Source organism: Lytechinus pictus, chromosome 8 (assembly GCF_037042905.1).
Source record: "Lytechinus pictus isolate F3 Inbred chromosome 8, Lp3.0, whole genome shotgun sequence".
Lineage (NCBI taxonomy): Eukaryota > Metazoa > Echinodermata > Echinoidea > Temnopleuroida > Toxopneustidae > Lytechinus > Lytechinus pictus.
The window spans coordinates 29,364,534-29,375,103 of NC_087252.1; the positions used below are offsets into that span (position 1 = coordinate 29,364,534).

General features: G+C 35.9%; 1 long non-coding RNA gene across 1 annotated transcript; it reads right to left on the minus strand.

The window, feature by feature from the left end:
• Positions 1-2,707: 2,707 nt before the first annotated feature.
• Positions 2,708-10,365, minus strand: LOC135155141 (uncharacterized). Its single transcript, XR_010294487.1, has 2 exons — positions 10,138-10,365; positions 2,708-4,803 (listed from the first exon to the last, which is right to left on the minus strand). It is a non-coding gene; the product is annotated as an uncharacterized LOC135155141 (long non-coding RNA).
• Positions 10,366-10,570: the final 205 nt, after the last annotated feature.

Genomic DNA, 10,570 nt, shown 5'->3' on the forward strand with positions numbered 1-10,570 from the left:
CGACAACCATTTACACGTTGGCGACAATGTTCATGATATAAAAGCTGTTTGCTCATGATCTTATGCAGCCCCTGCAGAAAGGTAATGTAGGTTATACAATAGTCTAATCAACCATCTCAAACATCAATTTAAATCCCCCCCTGAAGGAAGTTATGTAATTTTAAAAAGTGGATAGGAAAGAGAGTGCGAATAGGGGGCAGTGGCAATGCAGCGAGATCGAAATATCATGCGTGATTAATACCCCCCCCCCCGAAGTGGTGGAAAAGTAAATTTAAAGTTGTGTATTTCTTTGTTTCATTGTCACCATGCATAACAAACAAATTGATATAACATAGTGTTTCATTGGTAATAATAATACATAGTAGGAACTAAGAATGACAAAATGTGTTTGAAATATAGAGTGCCTTAAAGGACAAGTCCACCCCAACAAGAAGTGGATTTGAATAAAAAGAGAAAAATCTAAGAAGCACAACACAGAACATTTCATCAAAATTGGATGTAAAATAGGAAAGTTATGACATTTTTAAGTTTCGCATAAGTTCACAAAATAGTTTTATTCACATCCTGGTCAGTATGCAAATGAGGGAACTGATGACATCACTCACTCACTATTTCTTTTGCATTTTATTATATGAAATATGAAATATTCTAATTTTCTCCTCATTGTCCTGTGAAACAATGTTTTATTTCGCCCTGAACATGTGAAATTACCATTGATTAACACTTTATGTTTCAGTCAAGTTGGTCTTTACTGTCAAATCTGTAAAAATTGAAATATTGTATAATTCAAAAAATAAAATAGCAAAAGAAATAGTGAGTGAGGGACATCATCGATTCTCTCATTTGCATGTGACTAAATCGTGCATATAACTATTTTGTGAAAAATAAGCGAACCTTAAAAATGTCTTATTTTACATCCGATTTTTATCAAATTTTCAGCATTATGCTTGTCTGATTTTTCTCTATTGATTCAAATGAACAATTTTTCTGAGGTGGATTTGACCTTTAAATAAAATCTTGGGTAAGAAACTTGTTTAACTTAGACATGGTTTATGGACTGGGGAGGAGTGAAAGGCTTTGCTTTGCGATGTAGAAAAGTAAGGTTAAAATCAATTTCTAATTATTATTTTAGCCCTCTAAAGGCGTTTTAATAGGTCAAATGATTTCAAAATACACCCAAGTTAAAAATATTACACAATCAAAAATTGACCTCAAACATAAACTTCGCATTTCTCTAAGTAAAAAAATAATGAAATGACATCCATTTGCTATTGAATTTGTAAAAAAAAAACACCCCGTATGAAATAACCGTGTCTGTTTGTTTGATGGGCCTGTGTTCTCGTTTGTTTGGTTGTTGTTATTGTGGGGGGGGGGGGTTAATTCATCTTTTTTAAACGTATTTCTGGATTGATTCTTAATTGACTATATTTGATTGTCATTATGTATGTATACTTTCTGCCACCCTAAGAATATCTCGCCCCCCCCCCCATCTATCCTCTCTCTCTCTCTCTCTGTCCCACTTTCTCATGATTTATATAATTAATGTTTCGACTCATCCAAACCACTATGGAACACCTGTGATAGCTTCCAAATACTCCGTCGATTTCACTTTATTTGTTGAACAATCGACACCCACTTTAGCGACTTTGCCCAGCTAATCAAAAGAGTAAACAAGATCATAAAAAAGCATCTTCATAGAAACTTGAGATGGTGATTATTCCACTAGACAGTAATACCGCCCTCGGCCGTCTGGGAAAGGCCATTCTTGTCTTTTTGTTTGGTGTGTCCTTAGAGACAGGAGAATACAAAGAGGTAGGAGAAGAATAAACGTATTATCTCGCACAGCGCCCGCGGTAGTTTATATAGGGACCTCTCTGTGGGGGAAAGCACAGAAATATAATACACGTAGAAGGATTGTTGACATTCACCGTACACACACCACGATGGCCCCGCTCGAGCGCACACGCCGCCATCTTGTGTAGAGCAAAGATCCCGGGCGTCTACTGTATGCGTTCACAGCTAGAGCACTTTGCTGAATTGAAATTGTGAATTTATTCATCATGAAACGGGCATTTAATTTTGATTATTATTTTTTCTCTCTCTTCTATTTGCCACTTGTTAGTTTTTTCTGCCTTCCCCTTTCATGCTTCTATCTAACAGCTCTTCTGCCCCCTCTCTACTAGCTATATCTGTCTGTTCTTGGTAATTTTTTTCTTCCCTTTTTCTCTTGATTCTCCTCCTTTATTTTTATCACAAATTTTCTGCCCACCCTCTCCATTTATCCTTCTTCCCTCTATAGCCATCTAATGGCTCTTGGAAATTATTCTTGCCCCTTTTTCTCTTGAATGTCCCCATTCTCTTTCTTTAGTTTTATCCAACATTGCTTCTGCCCAACTTCTCTCTTTATCCCCCTCTCCCTCTCATGTCATCCAATAAATCTTGGCAATTATTTCTGCCCCCTCTCCTCTTGATTTCTCTCTCTCTCACTTCTGCCAGTTCTTTTCACCCATCTCTTTCTCTTCGTTAAGTGCTGAATTTGTATTCGCTCACTTTGCTCGGAGAATCCAATTCTCTTTCCAATTCTGCCTTTCTCACTACCTCCTTATGTTTTTAATATCTTTCTCCTCTTCTGCCTTTTTTTCTATTTGCTAATAATAAATGTCAATATGAGCAAGTCAGTTAATGACATAAAAAATTGATTCCATGGTTTCAAGAGTTTGATGTGAACAATATTTATTTCTGAGCTGTGGCAATAAGAAATGTGATAAAGATTCTTGTTAAAAATACAAGAAAGGATAGATAAATATACTGCAGAACAGCACACAAACAAAATAGTACTGAAGTGGTGTACAATACATGTATATTTTCAGGAAATGAGTTGACTCCACAAGATCACAAGTCGTCCATAAGCCAAACGTAATCTTTACGAAAAACCAATCTGAAGCTGAACTTCATGCAGTTACAGCAATAAAATCAACTTATTTGTGTCAATTAACTGCATAAAATCATTAAGGAATACCGTTCATCGAGAAGTGTAAAAACATCTATATTTAATTCGCATACTGTACCTATCCAAAATTTCACAGCATGTTATATGTATGCTGTACTAGTATGAGTTTGAGCAAATATTGAATATCGTATGATAGAATCAACATAGGAGTACAAGGATTCGGAAGTACATGTGTGTATTATTGTGCACGTAGAGTATACTGTAGTTTCCTTTAAACTTGGAACATATTTAAACTTATCCCACCAGTAAAATCAGTTAAATAAAAGAAAAATCAAACAAAACATAGATTGTAAAACACTGAAAAAATTTCACTTTCCATCATAAACAATTATAGGTACAGTACATCCTGGTTAGTATGCAAATGGGGAGCATCTGCCTACAGGGGCAACAGTACTTCAAAATATAAAAATGATATCTAATTAATGAGCACTAATCACAAGAAATCTAAATGAAAATGTGATTAGAAAAAATAATTGAGTTATTGAATTCCAAATTTTGGCAACTTTTTCTGAAAACAGCTTTTTGCATGCCATGAAGAATATGCAATAGGTGGGCTGTACATGTATAATTTCTGTGGTTGTATTCCTCTTCCAATACTTATATAATTTCAGTGTTTTGTTCGTCAGATTTGCCTCTACTTGTTCACATATTTTTCAAGCGTGGAATATGTACATGTATTACTTAAAAAATAGTGAACATATACATGTAAATTTCAAGGTATGTATAGACTAATACATTTAGCTGCTTTCAAATTTTCATCAAAATAAAGAATTTCTTTATTTAAAACACAAAAAGAAAATGTGTTGCAGATTTAGAATAACCCTGAAAATATATTATTTCTCTAGCACTAGGTAGCATACAAAATAAATGACATGGCATTTACCCGTACACATGACATTTATTTTTTAATCATCAACAATTATATGTATTCATAATGCAATAATGAAAGAGACAAAATATTGCAACACTATTAAGGCAAGTTTTGAATAGATATTTTGGCACTGAACACATGATCAAGGCTTAAGCTATAAATTTACAATTTTGTGTGAGACATGCACACTATACTTGAATACACGGTGCTTGAATGGTTAGACATCTTGTGCTAGCTGTCTTGATAAAATTCTTTTGGATTATCAATAAGTACATGTATTGATATTGCAATAATGAAAGAGTCAAATGAAATGTAAATATTGCAACACTATCAAGGCAAGTTTTGAATAGAAATTTTGGCACTGAACACATGATCAAGGCTTATGCTATAAATTTCCAATTTTGTGTGAGACATGCACACTCTACTAGAATTCATGGTGCTTGAACGGACAGACATTTTGTGCTAGTTGTCTTGATAAAACCATCAGTCCAGACGGATATACCTGGTAATAGTTCATATTGTAATGATAAAGAAAGAGTCCAATGAAATGTTTATATTGCAACACTAATAAAGGCATGTTTTGAATACACATTACGGTACTATACACATGATCAAGTCTTTAAGTTTTCTTGTTAAGATCATTCATCAGCCTGAATGGATAACAATAATTAACATTGCAATGATAAGGAAAGTCAATGTTTTAATAATGCAACACCATTAAGGCTACATATTTACAAATTTGTGTGAGACATGCACACTATTGGTGTTTGAATGGACAGACATTCTGTGCTGGTTTACTTGCATCAGTTGCATGCTGGCTAAACTTCTAAAGCACAGGGTGGCATACTTGCTCGGTGTCCACTTGTCTCTTTTCATCTTGACCAGCCATTCCTTTAGATGGGCTGAACCAGCTTTGGGAAATCTAAAAATGGATAGAGAACAAAATAAAATGATTTAATCACTTTTTAATGTATTTGGCAGATAAAATAAAATAAAGTACTAACCTCACACTAGTGTGAGTGGTCACAACTAGCCAGGAGGCTCCTAGAGATTAAAGTCATACCACTGACGCGTGTAATCTCCACGGAACCAGGGATGGCATACCATTGCACTACACGCACCGCCATTTTCGCATAACTTAATCAAAATCGAAACTTTTCTCTAGGGTTTTGAGCCCAAATTTACATGTATTTTTACAAGTAGTTTAACTCCCCGAACGCACTAATATTTATTCAAATGAAGTGTTAAATTTTTAAAAAATAATACTAGAACAGGAGTGTTTACTCAGTCTGTTATTGTTGCAGTCATGTTTTCTTTGTTATGTAGCTTAGCTTCCAGACACGTTTAGAGGGCGGCAAAATCATGAGCGGTGCTAAATAAGAAATGTGTGCACTTGCCGATAAAGATAATGAATCTTACCTCGATGCTAAATGGCACTTCAACTGGTCTAGCGTGCAGGACAATTTAGCATCGAGGCGAGATTCATATTTATCGGCAAATGCATGCATTTTATATCTAGCACCACTCATAATTTTGCCGCCCTCTATACGCACCGGTATCTAGGCTACATAACAAAGAAGACATAACGGCAACAATAACAGACTGTGAGTAAACGCTCCTGTTCTAATATTATTTTTTTTTAATTTAACACTTTATTTGAATAAATACACGCACCATTTAGTGCGTGCGGGGGGGGGGTAAAATATATTGTAGCTGATTTACATAAGTTTGGACTCAAAACCCTTAAGAAAAGTTTTGATTTTGACTACGTAAGTTTAGTTTAATCGTGGAAAAAATGACGGTATATGTAGTGCAATGGCATGCCATTCCTGGCTCCGTGGAAATTAAGCACGTCAGTGGTATGACTTAAAAAGTTTAATAATCTCTAGTCTAGTAGGAGCATCCTGGCTAGTTACATCACAACAAACGCGGGACTTGTCCATGAAATATAAGGCAGACATGGGTACTCTCCAAAATGGGGTAGAATGGGGTCGCAAATTCGCAATAGCACTCCAAATAAAATTGGAGAAAATAAATTATGCACTTGGCTCGATAATATGGATGAATCATGAAGGTTTATTGTGACTAATCTTGAGGACGCAAGGATGATGACTTTAAAAAATAATGACATATACTTCTTCATCATTGACGTCTTGACACTCTTCCATTAGATGCATAAGAGAAGGACCAAAACAAAGATGGATTTCCCGAGGAAATTTCTCTCCATTGGAGAGAAAAATTACGTGAAGTTTATGAATTTCATTGATTTTAACACCTTCCTACGCATTAGGCATAGGAAGGTTTTAAAAAATATTATAGAAGGTGCAAGTCAGCAAAATTCATAAACTTCACATAATTTTTGTATCCAAAGATGGATTTCCTAGGGAAATCCATCTTTGTTTTGGTCTTTCTCTTATGCGTCTAACCGAAGAGTGTCAAGACGTTAATGATGAAGAAGTATATGTCATTATTTTTCAAAGTCATCATCATTGCGACCTCAAGGCTCACGACTACGGTATATCGTGACAAAGAATCCTAACATCGAGGCACAAACTGGACCCTCAAAAAAAGAGGAAAAGTTAGAGTTAGACCTCTATGTTGCCTACGTTCTCGGTATCGATCAGCCATTTTGTTTTCATTTTTGAAAGAAGAACGAACGAGACAGAACTTTTCCTTTTTGGGGGTCCAGTTTGTGCCTCGATGTCAGGTTTCTGTGTCACGATAGACGTCATCCATATATCTAGGTTACGTAGGTAAGTGCATAATTCATTTTTTCCTTTTTATTTGGGGTGCTATTGTGACCCCATTCTACCCCATTTGGACTCTTGGAGAGTACCCACTGCCAAAAGTAGGAGGACGAGTCCTGCGCTCTGAGTGACACGCTTGGGACCCGGAGCTCCACATCATCGTCATGCACATGGCCACTTGTTCACTGCAACCACCCTGCCTGTGGGGAATCTACAGGTTGGACTATGGCATGCCAATGCTGTACAGAGCACACACTTTAAAAAATGATTAAAATATCACTTTTGTAACCAAAATTACTAATTTACGTACAGTTGCAATTTATTTTTCATTAGTAACTTGAGAATGATTTTAGTATTCACTAGAGCGCTCAAAAACTTGAATTTTGGGCATATTTTTGTGTACGCCCTCTATTGGTGGAAAATAATATGGCAAGAAAATTTTCATTTTTTATCTCTATTTTTAATTGAGAAATAAATAATTTAAAGAATCAAATTTACTTAAGGGCCAAGTTGTATGACAAATAGGTGTAATGAAAACTGTCAGTGTAAAAAAATCAAGCATTTGTCCCAAAGAAAAAGAGAAAATAAGCCAAACATTGCCATCCTTATTTTGCCACACATGGAGATATAACTGAGAACAAGGTTATATCATAACCACTTGTTCACCCCGACCATTCGCCTTACAGCAAAAGGTAGGGGATGGGACTGTACAGTGTTCAGCCCTGCTTCCAGACAATTTTTTAACTTATGAAGAAAAGAGTGAAAAAGTTGGACTTACCAATGATTGTCAAGAACCAAACGAAGATTGTGGGTCCACTGTAGCTCTGTTGTAACTTCACATCCAAGAAATATTATCCTTTATTCATTGATTGTCTTCTAAATCGTGTAAAATGGTAATGAAATTCTTCGTTGTCCTCGTCTGTCCATAGATTCCTACGTAGAGTGCCGTAACGCCCTCTTGTGGTAAATAAAAGAAAGCTAATGGGAGCGCGACCACAGAGCTGGATTATTCATGCTCCTGACCAATACCCGTTTCCTGTGAAGCCTGTTCCTGCGAAGGTAGTCTTTTTATCACCTGACACAAAACATTTTTTCACTATTTTTGTACATCAAAATTATATTTTTGTCACAGGTGGCGGAAGCGAAGGGGGGGGGGGGTGAGAGGGGACAAGTCCCCCTAAATTTTAGGTAGAGGGAATAGTTCCCTTAAAAAAAGAAAAAGAAAAAAGACTAAGGAAGAAAGAAAGAAAAAAGAATCGAGGGAAGGAAGGAAGACAGCGATTTTCATCAGAAAAAAAAATACAAGCAAAAAAAAATTGCACCCAAATTGGGGTCAAAAATTTGAACCTTATTTCCAGACAAATCTTGGCTATAATTTACAGGGCCCTGGGAACTATTTTTTGAATGGGGGCGCTGAATTAAATATGCAAAGCCCCCAAAAAGGTTTCACAACAAAAATGGAGAAAAAAATTATTCCCGAGAAATTTGAAAAGCAAAGAAAAAACCCCCCAGAATGACACAGCCTTTCAAGTGCGGCAAATATTTCTTAGTAAAATTCAAGATCAAGAACATTTTGTTCCCTTTTCATAAGTAATAGAACATAGCTATATTACACCTTTCCTTTTCTTTCTTTCACAATTTCTTTGATTTCTTGGTCGTATCCTGTAGCCTTTCCATTGTACCATTATTTCCCATTTCTCCTCTTGTTTTTTTATTATAGATTCCATTTTGCTTTCCGAATACTTTCCTCTTTCTCACTCATTTATTAGCATTTCGAGATGAGTTTCTCTCATTATGTTCTCCTTTCTTTCACTCTTTCCTCGCGTTCATTGACTTTTTTTTATCTTTATTCTTTCTTTACTTCATCTACTTTTCTCTTTTACCCTTTCCATTTTCCTTCGGCTTGCCCCCCCCCCCTTAAGTTATTTTCCTTCTCATTCTTTCCCTTTCTCTCTTCTCCATTTTTCTTTGCGAAATATATATATATTCATCTTGCCCATCTGCGCTCGCAAGATTTATTTAGAGATTTATTTAGCAAGATTCCAATGTGTTGAGTCAGTGTTAGCAAGAAGTGGTGCCGGACAAAAAAAGCAGATTAGGGGGATTAGGGGGATGATACTGATCTTCCTTTTTCATTTCACTTATTTCCAAAATAACAGCAAGCAAAGTAAATACATATTTTCATCTCAACATAATTATGGAAAGGATACAATACTGAGTACATAAAAAAACAATACATTCGTGAAAGTAGCAAAATACATGTAACTTAAAAAAATATGTCATGTGGAGGAAACCTTGAGAAAACAGAGGTCGTGAAAAAGATTCCCCATATAATCAACTTTTATGATTGTGAGCAACAATTGGAAGACAAGACAATACAATCATTTTCAGAATTACAAAAATTCTATAGAATGTCCGTTTTAATCTAAGGGAAAAATATCTCGCGATTGGCGCACTCGCTATCATTAACTTAAGCCTTATTTGATAATATAATATTGTTTATAAGAATAAAACTAGATATACTTAAAACTTCAGACTTAATGCAGTATGGACTTCCCCTCCTGAATGATTTTTTAAAAATAAGGGTGTAGATATCCCTCCCCCTATTTTGATGCTTCGTCCGCCTCGAATGAATAGTTGTAGCACCATCAGCCTACTTCTAAACTATATATTGTATGGTGAAATTAGGACCTATGATGATTAATTTATATATCTTATATATTTTATTCTTTAAATATGTTTATCGAGACGAAACAAGATTGCCAATTTTGTCTTGATAGAGGCTATCGAGACTTCCTTACCAGAATGCATCACGAGTTGAGTTTCGTCCAAACGGGTGGATAAACCTCTCAGGTTTCGTGAGATTTTTTTTCTTTTTTGATTTGTCACTGGTGAACACCATAGCAGCAACCCAGAGGATCAATCGCCATCACGCGTAAATTTCGGTGAGATTTTATTCATTTTTTTAATGTTTTAAGGTCAGTTAAGGATGATCTTCTTATAAAAAGATGTTGGGCTAAGTATCACATTTATAAAATTGCATGAGTTCGTGATACTTGGTATGACTAATGGGGGGAAATGAGCAATGTATTTTTGCTCAACAGCACTGTATGCTGCCGAGAACGAGGTTATATTATAACCTCGTTCGTAGGATGAGTGATCATAACCTTGTTCATTGAATGAGTGCACATGGCCTGGGCTGGGTTAAACATGTTAAACAAACATTATTTATTTGAACATGACACAACCAGTATTCATTCTAATTATGTTCATCACTTTCACACGCACAGGGCCAGGCCACCCACCCAGGCCAGGGAGAATCTCTCTCGAGCTCTACCTCTTCAGTGTCGCTTGATAATATTCACACAAACACAAAACATAACGGATGGGACCGAAGGTCAGTACTGACTACTACTGGCGTGCAATGCGCGATGCGTGAATACAAAACGACTAAAACCTATCTTTAAACTCTTATTTTATCGATTATTTGTCATTAAAGTACCACTTACTTGTGAAATGTTTTTCCTGACCCTTTCACGAGTCGATTAGTACAGTTGATTGCGGCACAAGAAGGCATTTTGAAGGATGAAGATGATATCTTTCATTGTAAACATGGTAAAAAACGTACGATCGGAAGCTAATTCTTTTCATGCGCTATCCAAGATGGCCGCCGGCTCGCACCGGAGGAGCCAATCAGCGGCCTTTATAATCCTTCTACCTAGTTAACAATTCGTTGGGGGAAAGCCGCCGAAAAGAATCCTATACGCAACAAAGTATCTCAAAAGACTCGTCGACAATGTTCGTAGGGGTGACAGACTCATCATGGAAAGATTCTTGATGTATAATTAAATAATAAGCATGTTTATAATTCATTTATGAAATCATATGTCATACATGCACTATAAAATCAGCCACTTAACCATCAACTGACTGTAAATTCTA